Raw genomic sequence first — 18,669 nt, forward strand, 5'->3', positions numbered from 1 at the left:
TCAAGGTGGGGTCTTGATAATCGGTAAGGGGTCTTGCTATTTAGGAAGGGGCCTTGGCCATCTGGGATGGGTCTCAGTGATTGGGGAGGGGTCTTGGTAATTGGGGAGGGGTCTCGGTAATCGGAACGGGTCTCAGTAATTGGAGGTGTCGCGGTAATTTGGAAGGGGTCTCAGTAATTGGTGAGGGATCTCAGTAATTGGAGAGGGGCTCTCTAATTGGGAAGGGGTCTCAATAATTGGGAAGGCTCTTGGTAATTGGAAGGGGTCGTGGTGATTGGAGAGGGGTCTCTGTACTTGGGGAGGGGTCTCGGTAATTGAGGAGGAGGTCGTGATAACTGAAATGGGGTCTCAGATTTTGGCAGGAGTCTCGGTAATTGGGGAGGGGTCTCAATAATTGGGGAGGGGTCTCAGTAATTGGGGAGGGGGCTCAATAATTGGGGAGGGGTCTCAGTAATTGGGGAGGGGTCTCGGTAATTGGGGAGGGGTCTCGGTAATTGGGGAGGGGCCTCGGTAATTGGGGAGGGGCCTCGGTAATTGGGGAGGGGCCTCGGTAATTGGGGAGGGGCCTCGGTAATTGGGGAGGGTGCTCGGTAATTGGGGGGTCTCAATAATTGAGAAGAGGTCTCAGTAATGGGAAGGGTCTCAGTAGTTGCGGAGCGGTCTCGGTAATTTGGGAGGGGTCTCGGTAATTTGGGAGGGGTCTCGGTAATTTGGGAGGGGTCTTGGTAATTAGGGAGGGATCTCAGTAATTATGGAGGGGTCTCAGAAATTGGGGAGGAGTCCCGGTAATTGGGGAGGGGTCTCGGTATTTGTGGAGGGGTCGCGGTAATTGGGAGGGGTCTCGATAATTGGGGAGGAGTCTCGGTAATTGGGGAGGGGTCTCGGTAATTGGGGAGGGGCCTCGGTAATTGGGGAGGGGCCTCGGTAATTGGGGAGGGGTCTCGGTAATTGGGAGGGGGCTCGATAATTGGGTGGGGCCTCAGTTATTGGGGAGGAGTTTCCAATTGGGGAGGGGTCTCAATAATTGGGAAGGTTCTCGGTAATTGGAAGGGGCCACGTTAATTGGGGAGGGGTCTCGGTCATTGGGGAGGGTAGTCAGTAATTGACCAGGGGCTCAGTAATTGGGGAGGGTTCTTGGTAATTGGGAAGGGGGTCTCACTAATTGGGAAGGGGTCTCGTTAATTGGGGAGGGGTCTCAATAATTTGGGGCGTCTCCGTAATTGGTGAGGGGGGCTCAGTAATTGGGAGGGGTCTCATTAATTAAGGAGGGGTCTCTATAATTAGGAGGGGTCTCAGTAATTGGGGAGGAGTCTCAGTGATTGGGGAGGGGTCTCTGTAATTGGGGAGGGGCCTCCATAATTGGTGAGGGGTCACGGTAATTGGGGAGTGGGCTCGGTAATTGGGGAGGGCTCTCAGTAATTGGGGATGGGTTCTCAGTAATTGGGGATGGATCCCGGTAATTGGGGAGGGGTCTCTAATTGGGAGGGCTCTCAGTAATTGGGGAGGGAGCTCAATAATTGGGGAGGGGACTTATTAATTGTGGAGAGGCCTTGGTAATTGGGGAGGAGTCTCAATAATTGGGGAGGGGGCCTCGATAATTGGGTGGATTCTCAGTTATTGGGGTGGGGTTTCCAATTGTGGAAGGGTCTCAATAATTGGGAAGGTGTCACGTTAATTGGGGAGGGGTATTGTTAATTGGGGAGAGGTCTTTGTCATTGGGAATGGGTCTCAGTAATTGGGGAGTGGTCTCTGTAATTGGGAAGGGTCTCAGTAATTGAGGAGGGGTCTCGGTAATTGGGAAGGGTCTCAGTAATTGGGAAGGGTCTCAGAAATTGGTAGAAATCTCAGTAATTGGGGAGAGGTCTCGGTAATTGGGGAGGGGTCCCAATAATTGGGGATGCGTCTCGGTAATTGGGGAAAGAATTCAGTAATTGAGGAGGGGTCTCAGTAATTGGGGAAGGGTCTCGGTAATAGGGGAGGGGTCTTGGCAATTGGGGAAGGGTTCCAGTAATTCGGGACTAGTCTCAGTAATTGGGAGGGGACTTGGTTATTGGGATAGGATCTCAGTAATTGGGGAGGGGTCATTGTAATTGGGGAGGGGGTCTCAGTAATTGGGGAGGGATCTCAGTAATTGGGAAGGGTCTCAGTAATTGGGGAGGGGTCTCGGTAATTGGGAAGGGTCTCAGTAATTGGGGAGGGGTCTTGGTAATTGGGGAGGGGGTCTCAGTAATTGGGGAGGGGGTCTCAGTAATTGGGAAGGGTCTCAGTAATTGGGAAGGGTCTCAGTAATTGGGGAGGGGTCTTGGTAATTGGGGAGGGGGTCTCAGTAATTGGGGAGGGGGTCTCAGTAATTGGGAAGGGTCTCAGTAATTGGGGAGGGGTCTCAGTAATTGGGAGAGGTCTTAGTAATTGGGGAGGGGGTCTCAGTAATTGGGGAGGGGGTCTCAGTAATTGGGAAGGGTCTCAGTAATTGGGGAGGGGTCTCAGTAATTGGGGAGGGGGTCTCAGTAATTGGGGAGGGGTCTCAGTAATTGGGGAGGGGGTCTCAGTAATTGGGGAGGGGGTCTCAGTAATTGGGGAGGGGTCTCAGTAATTGGGAGAGGTCTTAGTAATTGGGGAGGGGGTCTCAGTAATTGGGGAGGGGGTCTCAGTAATTGGGAGAGGTCTTAGTAATTGGGGAGGGGGTCTCAGTAATTGGGGAGGGGGTCTCAGTAATTGGGAGAGGTCTTAGTAATTGGGGAGGGGGTCTCAGTAATTGGGGAGGGGGTCTCAGTAATTGGGGAGGGGGTCTCAGTAATTGGGGAGGGGTCTTGGTAATTGGGGAGGGGGTCTCAGTAATTGGGAAGGGTCTCAGTAATTGGGGAGGGGTCTTGGTAATTGGGGAGGGGGTCTCAGTAATTGGGGAGGGGTCTCGGTAATTGGGAAGGGTCTCAGGAATTGGGGAGGGGTCTCAGTAATTGGGAAGGGTCTCAGGAATTGGGGAGGGGTCTCGGTAATTGGGAAGGGTCTCAGGAATTGGGGAGGGGTCTCAGTAATTGGGAAGGGTCTCAGGAATTGGGGAGGGGTCTCGGTAATTGGGAAGGGTCTCAGGAATTGGGGAGGGGTCTCGGTAATTGAGGAGGGGTCTCGGAAATTAGGGAGCGGGCTCGGTAACTGGGGAGGGGTGTCAATAATTGGGGAGGGGGTCTTGGTAATTGGGGAGGGGTCTTGTTATTTGGGGAGGGGTCTCAGTAATTGGGGAGGGGACTCAGTAATTGGGGAGGGGTCTCAGTAATTGGGGAGGGGACTCAGTAATTGGGGAGGGGTCTGGGTAATTGGGGAGGGGTCTGGGTAATTGGGAAGTGGTCTCAGTAATTGGGGAGGGGTCTGGGTAATTGGGGAGGGGTCTGGGTAATTGGGGAGGGGTCTGGGTAATTGGGGAGGGGTCTGGGTAATTGGGGAGGGGTCTTGGCGATTGGGGAGGGGTCTGGGTAATTGGGGAGGGGTCTTGGCGATTGGGGAGGGGTCTTGGCGATTGGGGAGAGGTCTGGGTAATTGGGGAGGGGTCTTGGCGATTGGGGAGGGGTCTTGGCGATTGGGGAGGGGTCTGGGTAATTGGGGAGGGGTCTGGGTAATTGGGGAGGGGTCTTGGCGATTGGGGAGGGGTCTGGGTAATTGGGGAGGGGTCTGGGTAATTGGGGAGGGGCCTTGGCGATTGGGGAGAGGTCTGGGTAATTGGGGAGGGGTCTGGGTAATTGGGGAGGGGTCTTGGCGATTGGGGAGGGGTCTGGGTAATTGGGGAGGGGTCTGGGTAATTGGGGAGGGGTCTTGGCGATTGGGGAGGGGTCTGGGTAATTGGGGAGGGGTCTGGGTAATTGGGGAGGGGTCTGGGTAATTGGGGAGGGGTCTGGGTAATTGGGGAGGGGTCTGGGTAATTGGGGAGGGGTCTTGGCGATTGGGGAGGGGTCTGGGTAATTGGGGAGGGGTCTGGGTAATTGGGGAGGGGTCTTGGCGATTGGGGAGGGGTCTGGGTAATTGGGGAGGGGTCTTGGCGATTGGGGAGGGGTCTGGTCGATCAGGCGGAGTCTCTGAAATGTGTTTCAGCTCGCTCCCTGCCACAAGCCACCTGGTTCTTGGAACTTGCTGCACAAGAGCTGCTGGAAGGAAACCAGGAGCAAGAGCCCGTGATCCAGCTAACCACGGATTGGGAAAGGTGAGCACACTGACATTTTTAGATCAGCGGAGGAATCCCATCTTCTGGCATCACACAGTCAGAGTGCCAAGTAATCAAAACTCCAGGGATGCTCCCAACCGGAAGCGGACAATCCACCTCAGTCAGCAGGGCTTCTGGGACTGGTCCAGCCCAGGCTCCCAGTCACCTGGTTCCCCAACAGCCCTTGCTCCAAAGAGGCCTTGTCTAAGTGCGTTCGCAGAGTGGGTGATTGTCTGCTCACCCACCTCACATGTAAACTGGGTGACATGTGGAAATGCGAGGGCTAACACTCAAAACAATTTAAGAATTAGGAGCAGGAGTAGGTCATATGGCCCTTCAAAGCCTGTTCCGCCACTCGATAGGGTCATTGGCGCTCACTCCCTTTTTCCCTCTGAGTGAAGAAATTTCTCCACATCTCAGTTCTAAATAATCGGCCCCTTATCCTGAGTCTGTGCCCCTGACTTTCAAGATTCCCCAGCCTGTGGAAACAAACTCTCAGTGTCTATCCTGTCAAGCTCCTTCAGAATCTTATACGTTTCAATGAGATCACCTCTCATTCTTCTGAACTCCGGGGAATACCGCCTCAATTTTACTCAGCGTCTCATCCCAGGGACCAATCTATTGAACCTTTGCCATTCCACCTCCAATACAACGAAATCCTTCCTTAAATGTGCAGACCTAAACTGTGCACAGTGCTGCATGTGTGGTCTCACCAAAGTGTTGTGCAATTGTAACAAGACCTCCTTATTCTTGTGCCCCAATCTCTTTGCAATAAAAGCCAGCCTGTCACTTTGAGTCACTGTGATAAAGCAGATGCTGGCTGCTTAGTGACAACTTATATCCACTGGTAAACCTGGCAATGAGCTATATCCTTTTGTAGACCTAGCTCACGAGGTATACCCACTGGCACACCTGACTCATGAGGTATACCCACTGGTATACCTGGGCCATGAGGTATAGCCACTGGTATACCTGGGCCATGAGGTATACCCACTGGTATACCTGGGCCATGAGGTATACCCACTGGTACATCTGGATCATGAGGTATGTCCACTTGCACACCTGGATCATGAGGTATATCCACTTGCACACCTGGATCATGAGGTATATCCACTGGCACACCTGGGCCATGAGGTATACCCACTGGTACATCTGGATCATGATGTATGTCCACTGGCACACCTGGATCATGAGGTATGTCCACTGGCACACCTGGATCATGAGGTATACCCACTGGTACACCTGGGTTATGAGGTATACCCACTGGCACACCTGGCTCATGAGGTATACCCACTGGTACACCTGGCTCATGAGGTATACCCACTGGTACACCTGGCTCATGAGGTATACCCACTGGTACACCTGGCTCATGAGGTATACCCACTGGTACACCTGGCTCATGAGGTATACCCACTGGTACACCTGGCTCATGAGGTATACCCACTGGTATACCTGGGTCATGACATATACCCACTGACACACCTGGCTCATGAGTAAGGAGGACTTTGCAGGGTTAACAGGACTGAGTTTGCCGTTGTTGTTTCCGATGCCTAGATCGATGGTCCGTCCAATTTCATTCCTTATCCAATTTTCTGGAATGGTTTAAGACAACTGAATGGCCATTTCAGAGTCAACCACATTGCTATGGGTCTGGAGTCACATGTAAGCAGATCAGGTGGGAAGGGCAGATTTCCTTCCCTAAAGGACATTAGTGAACCAGGTGGGTATTTACATCATTAGGCTTCCAAATCCAGATTTTCATTGAACTCCAGTTCCACCATCTGCCTTGTGGAAATCGAACCTGAGTTCACAGAGCATTAAGAGAAGAGCAAAATACGGCGGATGCTCCCACAGCCCAGTAGTCATTACAAGCTTACCATCTCCCACAGCTACCTCGGTTACAGCACCTCACACCCTGTTTTCTGTAAGGACACCATCACATTCTCCCAGTGGCTCCGCCTCCTTCTGTTCCAGTGATCCAGTTCCACATTCCAAATTGGTGCTTCAGATAAGCCTATGTTTACCCAAGCGGAGGGTTCCCCCAAAATGGGGTTGACAGGGCCCCCAACCATGTCACCACATCACACCGTAACTCACCGTAACACGTCGGACCGTATCACATCGCATCGTATCTCATCGCACCGTAACACATCGCACCGTAACACATCGCATCGTGTCACATCGCACCGTAACACATCGCACCGTAACACATCGCATCGTATCACATCGCATCGTATCACATCGCACCGTATCACATCGCACCATAACACATCGCATCGTATCACGTCGCATCGTATCATGTCGCACCGTATCTCATCGCATCGTAACACATCGCACCGTATCACGTCGCACTGCATCACATCGCATCGTATCACGTCGCACCGTATCACGTCGCACCGTATCACGTCGCACCATATCACATCGCATCGTAACACATCGCACCGTATCACGTCGCACTGCATCACATCGCATCGTATCACATCGCACCGTATCACGTCGCACCGTATCACATCGCACCATAACACATCGCATCGTATCACATCGCATCATATCACATCGCACCGTATCTCATCGCATCATAACACATCGCACCGTATCTCATCGCATCGTAACACATCGCACCGTATCACGTCGCACTGCATCACATCGCATCGTATCACGTCGCACCGTATCACGTCGCACCGTATCTCTTCACATCATAACACATCGCACCGCATCACGTCGCATCGTATCAGGTTGCAGCGTATCTCATCGCATCGTATCACATCGCATCGTATCTCATCGCACCGTAACACATCGCACCGTAACACATCGCACCGTATCAGATCGCACCGTAACACATCGCACCGTATCAGATCGCATCATAACACATCGCACCGTATCTCATCGCATCGTAACACATCGCACCGTATCACGTCGCACTGCATCACATCGCATCGTATCACGTCGCACCGTATCACGTCGCACCGTATCTCTTCACATCATAACACATCGCACCGCATCACGTCGCATCGTATCAGGTTGCAGCGTATCTCATCGCATCGTATCACATCGCATCGTATCTCATCGCACCGTAACACATCGCACCGTAACACATCGCACCGTATCAGATCGCACCGTAACACATCGCACCGTATCAGATCGCACCGTAACACATCGCATCGTATCACATCGCATCGTAACACATCGCACCGGATCACATTGCACCGTAACACATCGCATCGTATCACATCGCATCATATCACATCGCATCATAACACATCGCATCGTATCACGTCGCACCGTATCACATCGCACCACATCACGTCGCATCGTAACACATCGCATCGTATCACATCGCACCGTAACACATCACACCGTATCACATCGCACCGTAACACATCGCATCGTATCGTGTCGCATCGTAACACATCGCACCGTATCACGTCGCATCGTAACACATCGCACCGCGTCACATCGCATCGTAACACATCGCACCGCATCACCCTGTATCACGTCACACCGATTCACATCGCACCGTGTCACATCGCATCGTAACACATCGCATCGTATCACATCGCATCGTAACACATCGCACCGCATCACGTCGCATCCTATCACGTCATATCACATCACGTCACATCATATCACGTCGCATTGCATCACATCGCACCGTAACACATTGCACCGTATCACATTGCATCGTATCACATCGCACCATAACATATCGCATCGTATCACATCGCACTGTAACACATCGCATCATATCACATCGCACCGTAACACATTGCACCGTATCACATTGCATCGTAGCACATCGCATCGTAACACATCGCACCGTAACACGTCGCACCGTAACACGTCGCACCGTATCACATCGCACCGTATCACATCGCATCGTAACACATCGCACCGTAGCACATCGCACCATAACACATCGCATCGTATCACATCGCACCGTAACACATCGCATCGTATCACATCGCACCGTATCACATCGCATCGTATCACGTTGCACCGTATCACATCGCACAATAACACATCGCATCGTATCACATCGCACCGTAACACATCGCATCGTATCACATCGCACCGTATCACATCGCATCGTATCACGTCGCACCGTATCACATCGCACCATAACACATCGCATCGTATCACGTCGCATCGTATCACATCGCACCGTATCACATCGCATCGTATCACATCGCACCGTATCATGTTGCACCGTATCAAATCACATCGTAACACATCGCACCGTATCACGTCGCACCGTATCATGTTGCACCGCATCACGTCACATCATATCACGTCGCATCGTAACACATTGCATCATATCACATCGCACCGCATCACGTCACATCGTATCACATCGCACCGTATCACGTCGCATCGTATCACGGTCGCATCCTAACACATTGCATCGTATCACATTGCACCGTATCACGTCGCATCGTATCACGTTGCATCGTAACACATCGCATCGTATCACGTCGCACCGCATCACGTCACATCGTATCACATCTCACCGTATCACGTCGCACCGCGTCGCGTCGCATCGTATCTCATCGCACCGCATCACGTCGCATCGTATCACATCGCACCGTATCACATCGCATCGTATCACATCTCACCGTATCACGTCGCATCGTATCACATCGCACCGTATCACGTCGCATCGTATCACATCGCACTGCATCATGTCGCATCGTATCACATCGCACCGCATCATGTCGCATCGTATCACATCGCATCATATCACGTCGCATCGTATCACATCGCATCGTAACACATCGCATCGTATCACATCGCATCGTATCACATCGCATCGTATCACGTCGCATCGTATCACATCGCACCGTATCACATCGCACCGTATCACATCGCACTGTATCACGTCGCACTGTATCACGTCGCATCGTATCACATCGCACCGCATCATGTCGCATCGTATCACATCGCACCGCATCATGTCGCATCGTATCACATCGCATCATATCACGTCGCATCGTATCACATCGCATCGTAACACATCGCATCGTATCACATCGCATCGTATCACATCGCATCGTATCACGTCGCATCGTATCACATCGCACCGTATCACATCGCACCGTATCACATCGCACTGTATCACGTCGCACTGTATCACGTCGCATCGTATCACGTCGCACCGCATCGCGTCGCATCGTATCTCATCGCACCGCATCACGTCGCACCGCATCGCGTCGCATCGTATCACGTCACATCGTATCACGTCGCATCGTATCACGTCGCATCCTAACACATTGCATCGTATCACATCGCACCGTATCACGTCGCATCGTATCACGTCGCATCGTAACACATCGCATCGTATCACGTCGCACCGCATCGCGTCACATCGTATAAAATCTCACCGTATCACGTCGCACTGCATCGCGTCGCATCGTATCTCATCGCACCGCATCACGTCGCACCGTATCACGTCGCACCGTATCATGTCGCACCGCATCACGTCGCACCGCATCACGTCGCATCGTATCACGTCGCACCGCATCACTTCGCACCGTATCACGTCGCACCGCATCACGTCGCACCGTATCACATCGCACCGCATCACGTCGCATCGTATCATGTCGCACCGCATCACGTCGCATCGTATCACGTCGCATCGTATCTCGTCGCACCGCATCACGTCGCATCGTATCTCATCGCACCGCATCACGTCGCATCGTATCACGTCACATCGTATCACGTCGCATCGTATCACGTCGCACCGCATCACGTCGCCTCGTATCACGTCGCAACGTATCACGTCGCATCGTATCACGTCGCATCGTATCACATCGCATCGTATCACATCGCATTGTATCACGTCGCAACGCATCACGTCGCATCGTATCACATCGCATCGTATCACGTCGCACCGCATCACGTCGCATCGTATCACGTCGCATCGTATCACGTCGCACCGCATCACGTCGCATCGTATCACATCGCATCTTATCTCATCGCACCGCATCACGTCGCACCGCATCACGTCGCACCGTATCACATCGCATCGTATCACGTCGCATCGTATCACGTCGCATCGTATCACGTCGCACCGCATCACGTCGCACCGCATCACGTCGCATCATATCACATCGCATCGTATCTCATCGCACCGCATCACGTCGCATCGTATCACATCGCATCGTATCTCATCGCACCGCATCACGTCGCATCGTATCACGTCGCATCGTATCTCATCGCACCGCATCACGTCGCATCGTATCACGTCGCATCGTATCACATCGCATCGTATCACGTCGCACCGCATCACGTCGCATCGTATCACGTCGCATCGTATCACATCGCACCATAACATATCGCATCGTATCACATCGCACTGTAACACATCGCATCATATCACATCGCACCGTAACACATTGCACCGTATCACATTGCATCGTAGCACATCGCATCGTAACACATCGCACCGTAACACGTCGCACCGTAACACGTCGCACCGTATCACATCGCACCGTATCACATCGCATCGTAACACATCGCACCGTAACACATCGCATCGTATCACATCGCACCGTATCACATCGCATCGTATCACGTTGCACCGTATCACATCGCACAATAACACATCGCATCGTATCACATCGCACCGTAACACATCGCATCGTATCACATCGCACCGTATCACATCGCATCGTATCACGTCGCACCGTATCACATCGCACCATAACACATCGCATCGTATCACGTCGCATCGTATCACATCGCACCGTATCACATCGCATCGTATCACATCGCACCGTATCATGTTGCACCGTATCAAATCACATCGTAACACATCGCACCGTATCACGTCGCACCGTATCATGTTGCACCGCATCACGTCACATCATATCACGTCGCATCGTAACACATTGCATCATATCACATCGCACCGCATCACGTCACATCGTATCACATCGCACCGTATCACGTCGCATCGTATCACGGTCGCATCCTAACACATTGCATCGTATCACATTGCACCGTATCACGTCGCATCGTATCACGTTGCATCGTAACACATCGCATCGTATCACGTCGCACCGCATCACGTCACATCGTATCACATCTCACCGTATCACGTCGCACCGCGTCGCGTCGCATCGTATCTCATCGCACCGCATCACGTCGCATCGTATCACATCGCACCGTATCACGTCGCATCGTATCACATCGCACCGTATCACGTCGCATCGTATCACATCGCACCGCATCATGTCGCATCGTATCACATCGCACTGCATCATGTCGCATCGTATCACATCGCATCATATCACGTCGCATCGTATCACATCGCATCGTAACACATCGCATCGTATCACATCGCATCGTATCACATCGCATCGTATCACGTCGCATCGTATCACATCGCACCGTATCACATCGCACCGTATCACATCGCACTGTATCACGTCGCACTGTATCACGTCGCATCGTATCACATCGCACCGCATCATGTCGCATCGTATCACATCGCACCGCATCATGTCGCATCGTATCACATCGCATCATATCACGTCGCATCGTATCACATCGCATCGTAACACATCGCATCGTATCACATCGCATCGTATCACATCGCATCGTATCACGTCGCATCGTATCACATCGCACCGTATCACATCGCACCGTATCACATCGCACTGTATCACGTCGCACTGTATCACGTCGCATCGTATCACGTCGCACCGCATCGCGTCGCATCGTATCTCATCGCACCGCATCACGTCGCACCGCATCGCGTCGCATCGTATCACGTCACATCGTATCACGTCGCATCGTATCACGTCGCATCCTAACACATTGCATCGTATCACATCGCACCGTATCACGTCGCATCGTATCACGTCGCATCGTAACACATCGCATCGTATCACGTCGCACCGCATCGCGTCACATCGTATAAAATCTCACCGTATCACGTCGCACTGCATCGCGTCGCATCGTATCTCATCGCACCGCATCACGTCGCACCGTATCACGTCGCACCGTATCATGTCGCACCGCATCACGTCGCACCGCATCACGTCGCATCGTATCACGTCGCACCGCATCACTTCGCACCGTATCACGTCGCACCGCATCACGTCGCACCGTATCACATCGCACCGCATCACGTCGCATCGTATCATGTCGCACCGCATCACGTCGCATCGTATCACGTCGCATCGTATCTCGTCGCACCGCATCACGTCGCATCGTATCTCATCGCACCGCATCACGTCGCATCGTATCACGTCACATCGTATCACGTCGCATCGTATCACGTCGCACCGCATCACGTCGCCTCGTATCACGTCGCAACGTATCACGTCGCATCGTATCACGTCGCATCGTATCACATCGCATCGTATCACATCGCATTGTATCACGTCGCAACGCATCACGTCGCATCGTATCACATCGCATCGTATCACGTCGCACCGCATCACGTCGCATCGTATCACGTCGCATCGTATCACGTCGCACCGCATCACGTCGCATCGTATCACATCGCATCTTATCTCATCGCACCGCATCACGTCGCACCGCATCACGTCGCACCGTATCACATCGCATCGTATCACGTCGCATCGTATCACGTCGCATCGTATCACGTCGCACCGCATCACGTCGCACCGCATCACGTCGCATCATATCACATCGCATCGTATCTCATCGCACCGCATCACGTCGCATCGTATCACATCGCATCGTATCTCATCGCACCGCATCACGTCGCATCGTATCACGTCGCATCGTATCTCATCGCACCGCATCACGTCGCATCGTATCACGTCGCATCGTATCACATCGCATCGTATCACGTCGCACCGCATCACGTCGCATCGTATCACGTCGCATCGTATCACATCGCATAGTATCACGTCGCACCGCATCACGTTGCATCATATCACATCGCACCGCATCATGTCGCATCGTATCACGTCGCATCGTATCACATCGCATTGTATCACGTCGCACCGCATCACGTCGCATCGTATCACGTCGCATCGTATCACGTCGCACCGCATCACGTCGCATCGCATCACGTCGCACCGTAACACATTGCACCATAACACATTGCACCGTATCACATTGCATCGTAACACATCGCACCGCATCACGTCGCATCGTATCACATCGCGTCGTAACACATCGCATCATAACACATTGCATCATAACACATCGCACCGTATCACATCGCATCACGTTGCATCGTAACACATCGCACCGCATCACGTCGCACCGCATCACGTCGCATCACGTTGCATCGTATCACATTGCACCGCATCACGTCGCATCGTAACACATCGCACCGCATCACATCGCATCGTATCACATCGCATCGTATCACGTCGCACCGTATCACATCGCATCGTATCACATCGCATTGTATCACGTCACATCGTATCACGTCGCACTGCATTACGTCACATCGTATTACGTCGCATCGTATCACGTCGCATCGTATCACGTCGCACCGCATCACGTCGCATTGTATCACGTCGCACCGCATCACGTCGCATCGTATCACATCGCATCGTATCTCATCGCACCGCATCACGTCGCATCATATCACATCGCATCGTATCACGTCGCACCGCATCACGTCGCATCGTATCACGTCGCATCGTATCACATCGCATAGTATCACGTCGCACCGCATCACGTTGCATCATATCACATCGCACCGCATCATGTCGCATCGTATCACGTCACATCGTATCACGTCGCACCGCATCACGTCGCATCGCATCACGTCGCATCGCATCACGTCGCACCGTAACACATTGCACCATAACACATTGCACCGTATCACATTGCATCGTAACACATCGCACCGCATCACGTCGCATCGTATCACATCGCGTCGTAACACATCGCGTCGTAACACATTGCATCATAACACATCGCACCGTATCACATCGCATCACGTTGCATCGTAACACATCGCACCGCATCACGTCGCACCGCATCACGTCGCATCACGTTGCATCGTATCACATTGCACCGCATCACGTCGCATCGTAACACATCGCACCGCATCACGTCGCATCGTATCACATTGCATCGTAACACATCGCACCGCATCACGTCGCATCGTATCACATCGCGTCGTAACACATCGCATCGTAACACATTGCATCATAACACATCGCACCGTATCACATCGCATCACGTTGCATCGTAACACATCGCACCGCATCACGTCGCACCGCATCACGTCGCATCACGTTGCATCGTATCACATTGCACCGCATCACGTCGCATCGTAACACATCGCACCGCATCACATCGCATTGTATCACGTCACATCGTATCACGTCGCACCGCATCACGTCACATCGTATCACGTCGCATCGTATCACGTCGCATCGTATCACGTCGCACCGCATCACGTCGCATCGTATCACATCACGTCGTAACACATCGCATCGTAACACATCGCATCATAACACATCGCACCGTATCACATCGCATCACGTTGCATCGTATCACATTGCACCGCATCACGTCGCATCACGTTGCATCGTATCACATTGCACCGCATCACGTCGCATCGTAACACATCGCACCGCATCACGTTGCATCGTATCACATTGCATCGTAACACATCGCACCGCATCACGTCGCATCGTATCACATCGCGTCGTAACACATCGCATCGTAACACATTGCATCATAACACATCGCACCGTATCACATCGCATCACGTTGCATCGTAACACATCGCACCGCATCACGTCGCACCGCATCACGTCGCATCACGTTGCATCGTATCACATTGCACCGCATCACGTCGCATCGTAACACATCGCACCGCATCACATCGCATTGTATCACGTCACATCGTATCACGTCGCACCGCATCACGTCACATCGTATCACGTCGCATCGTATCACGTCGCATCGTATCACGTCGCACCGCATCACGTCGCATCGTATCACATCACGTCGTAACACATCGCATCGTAACACATCGCATCATAACACATCGCACCGTATCACATCGCATCACGTTGCATCGTATCACATTGCACCGCATCACGTCGCACCGCATCACGTCGCATCACGTTGCATCGTATCACATTGCACCGTATCACATCGCATCATATCACATCGCATCGTATCACGTCACATCGTATCACGTCGCACCGCATCACGTCGCATCGTATCACATCGCATCGTATCTCATCGCACCGCATCACGTCGCATCGTATCACATCGCATCGTATCTCATCGCACCGCATCACGTCGCATCGTATCACATCGCATCGTATCTCATCGCACCGCATCACGTCACATCGTATCACGTCGCATCGTATCTCATCGCACCGCATCACGTCGCATCGTATCACGTCGCATCGTATCACATCGCATCGTATCACGTCGCACCGCATCACGTCGCACCGTATCACGTCGCATCGTATCACATCGCATCGTATCACATCGCACCGCATCACGTCGCATCGTATCACGTCGCATCGTATCACATCGCATTGTATCACGTCGCACCGCATCACGTCGCATCGTATCACATCGCATCGTATCACATCGCACCATAACACATCACACCGTAACACATTGCACCGTATCACATTGCATCGTAACACATCGCACCGCATCACATCGCATCGTAACACATCGCATCGTAACACATCGCATCATAACACATTGCACCGTATCACATCGCATCACGTTGCATCGTATCACATTGCACCGCATCACGTCGCATCACGTCGCATCGTATCACGTCGCATCGTATCACGTCGCATCGTATCACGTCGCACCGCATCACGTCGCATCGTATCACGTCGCACCGCATCACGTCGCATCGTATCACGTCGCATCGTATCACGTCGCATCGTATCACGTCGCATCGTATCACGTCGCATCGTATCACGTCACACCACATCACGTTGCATCGTATCACATCGCACCGTATCACGTCGCACCGCATCACGTTGCATCGTAACACATTGCATCGTATCACATCACACCGCATCACGTCGCACCGCATCACGTCGCATCGTATCACGTCGCATCGTATCACGTCGCATCGTATCACATCGCATCGTATCACGTCGCACCGCATCACGTCGCATCGCATCACATCGCATCGTCTCTCATCGCACCGCATCACGTCGCATCGTATCACGTCGCACCGCATCACGTCGCACCGCATCACGTCGCATCGCATCACATCGCATCATCTCTCATCGCACCGCATCACGTCACATCGTATCACGTCACACCGCATCACGTCGCATCGTATCACATCGCATCGTATCACGTCACACCGCATCACGTCGCATCGTATCACGTCGCACCGTATCACGTCGCACCGCATCACGTCGCATCGTAACACATCGCATCGTATCACATCGCAGCGCATCACGTCGCACCGCATCACGTCGCATCGCATCACATCACATCGTATCACGTCGCATCGTATCACGTCGCATCGTAACACATCGCATCGTAACACATCGCATCGTAACACATCGCATCGTATCACATCGCCCCGTATCAAATCACATCGTAACACATCACATCGTATCACGTCGCATCGTATCACGTCGCACTGTATCACATCACATCGTAACACATCGCATCGTATCTCATCGCACCGTATCACATCGCATCGTAATACATCGCACCGTAACACATCGCATCGTAACACATCGCATCGTAACACATCACACCGTAACACATCGCATCGTATCACATCGTCCCGTATCAAATCACATCGTAACACATCACATTGTATCACGTCGCATCGTATCACGTCGCACTGTATCACATCACATCGTAACACATCGCATCATATCACGTCGCATCGTATCTCATCGCACCGTATCACATCGCACCGTATCTCTTCGCATCGTATCACGTCGCATCGTAACACATCGCACCGCATCACGTCGCATCGTATCACGTCGCATCGTATCACATCACATCGTAACACATTGCACCGCATCACGTCGCATCGTATCACGTCGCATTGTATCACATCACATCGTAACACATCGCACCGTATCACATCTCATCGTAACACATCGCACCGTATCACATCTCATCGTAACACATCGCACCATATCACATCGCACCGCATCACGTCGCAACTTATCACACAACGCCATTTCACATGACGCTGTACCACATGACACATTTTGCTCTGCATCGCATTTCACTGTGTCACATGGCACCAGCCATATCACATCGCACCGTATCACATTGGAGATTCCGTCCCCTCCTTTCTCCTCCTCTCCCCTCCTTACTGCCCTTCCCTCCTATGCTTCGCTTGCTTCCTCTATCCTCTCCTCCCACTCCCCACTCTTCCTCTACCTTTTTCTCGCTCTTTCTCTCCCCTCCTCTTCCCATTCTCCACCATTCATCTCCTCTCTACCCTCCCTGCTTCTATTTCCCGCTGCCTTTCCCCTCTACTTCTCCATTCCCTCTTATTCCTCTGGTCTCACCTTGCCTCTCCCCCTCCCCCTCTCCCTCCCCTCCCCTCCCCCTCTCCCTCCCCTCCCCTCCCCTCTCCTTTTTCTCTCCTTTCCCTCCCCCTCTCCTGGCCTTTAATCAGCTGTAACAGATTACGTTGAAAAACAAATTCTGTTTTTCTGAGTTTTGTTAAACTCGCTCTAGGCAACCTTGAGTCGCTATAGCAACTTGCCACAGAAAAGTCAGGTCACGTGAGTTTTTAAGAGCACAAAGCCAGACCAGCTCTGACTGACAGCTCAAAGAGCAAAAATGGAGTTCAGCAGCTAACTTTAGAGAGAGGGAGAGGGGGAGGGAAAGGGAGAGAGGGAGGGAGAGAGGGACAGAGTGGGGAGAGAGAGAGGGACAGAGGGGGGAGAGAGAGAGGGACAGGAGGGGGGAGAGAGAGGGACAGAGGGGGGAGAGAGAGAGAGAGATAGAGGTGGGGGAGAGGGGAGAGAGAGATAGAGCGAGTGGGAGAGTGAGAGAGGCAAAGGGGGAAGAGAGAGAGTGCGAGGGGGAGAGGGAGGGAGAGGTAGAGAGAGATAGGGGGAGAGAAAGCGAGAGAGAGGGAGAGAGAGAGAGAGAGAGAGAGGGAAAAGGGCCAAGGAGAGAGAGGGACAGAAAGAGGGAGAAAAATACAAAGAAAGAGACGGAGGGGGAGAAAAGGAGAGAAAGTGAGAGACGGGGACAGAAGGTGGGGGTGGGGGTGGGGGATACGGACAGAGAGAGATCAAAGAGCAAAGAGAGGCCGGCCGTGGCCATGTTGTGACTGGCACTGACACATTGGTCGGCCTGTCACTGGGATTTCCTGTTGCTGACGTGTTCTGTTCACAGTGAGTACACCGTTTTATATCTCCGACTGAGGAAGTGAATCTCCAACAACAAACTGACAGCTCTCCAGAGGCCAGGTCCTGCACTCGCTCCATCTGGGCAGCCCTCTCCCACATAGCTAAAGGCTGTGGATACTCCTGTTCACACACAGACAGCCCCTT

At 52.6% G+C, this 18,669-nt stretch overlaps 1 protein-coding gene across 2 annotated transcripts in view; it reads left to right on the top strand.

Annotated features, from left to right (window-relative positions):
• The first annotated feature begins 18,376 nt into the window (after window positions 1–18,376).
• LOC144668781 (volume-regulated anion channel subunit LRRC8D-like) overlaps window positions 18,377–18,669 on the top strand; it is a 28,461-nt gene continuing 28,168 nt past the window's right edge. For both annotated transcript variants that reach the window (XM_078531114.1, XM_078531115.1), the window contains exon 1: window positions 18,377–18,510. The gene's annotated coding sequence lies outside the window, so the exon portion shown is untranslated. The remainder of the gene's footprint in view (window positions 18,511–18,669) is intronic.

The sequence above is a fragment of the Cetorhinus maximus genome, chromosome 28 (genome assembly GCF_964194155.1).
Source record: "Cetorhinus maximus chromosome 28, sCetMax3.hap1.1, whole genome shotgun sequence".
In the NCBI taxonomy this organism is placed as follows: domain Eukaryota; kingdom Metazoa; phylum Chordata; class Chondrichthyes; order Lamniformes; family Cetorhinidae; genus Cetorhinus; species Cetorhinus maximus.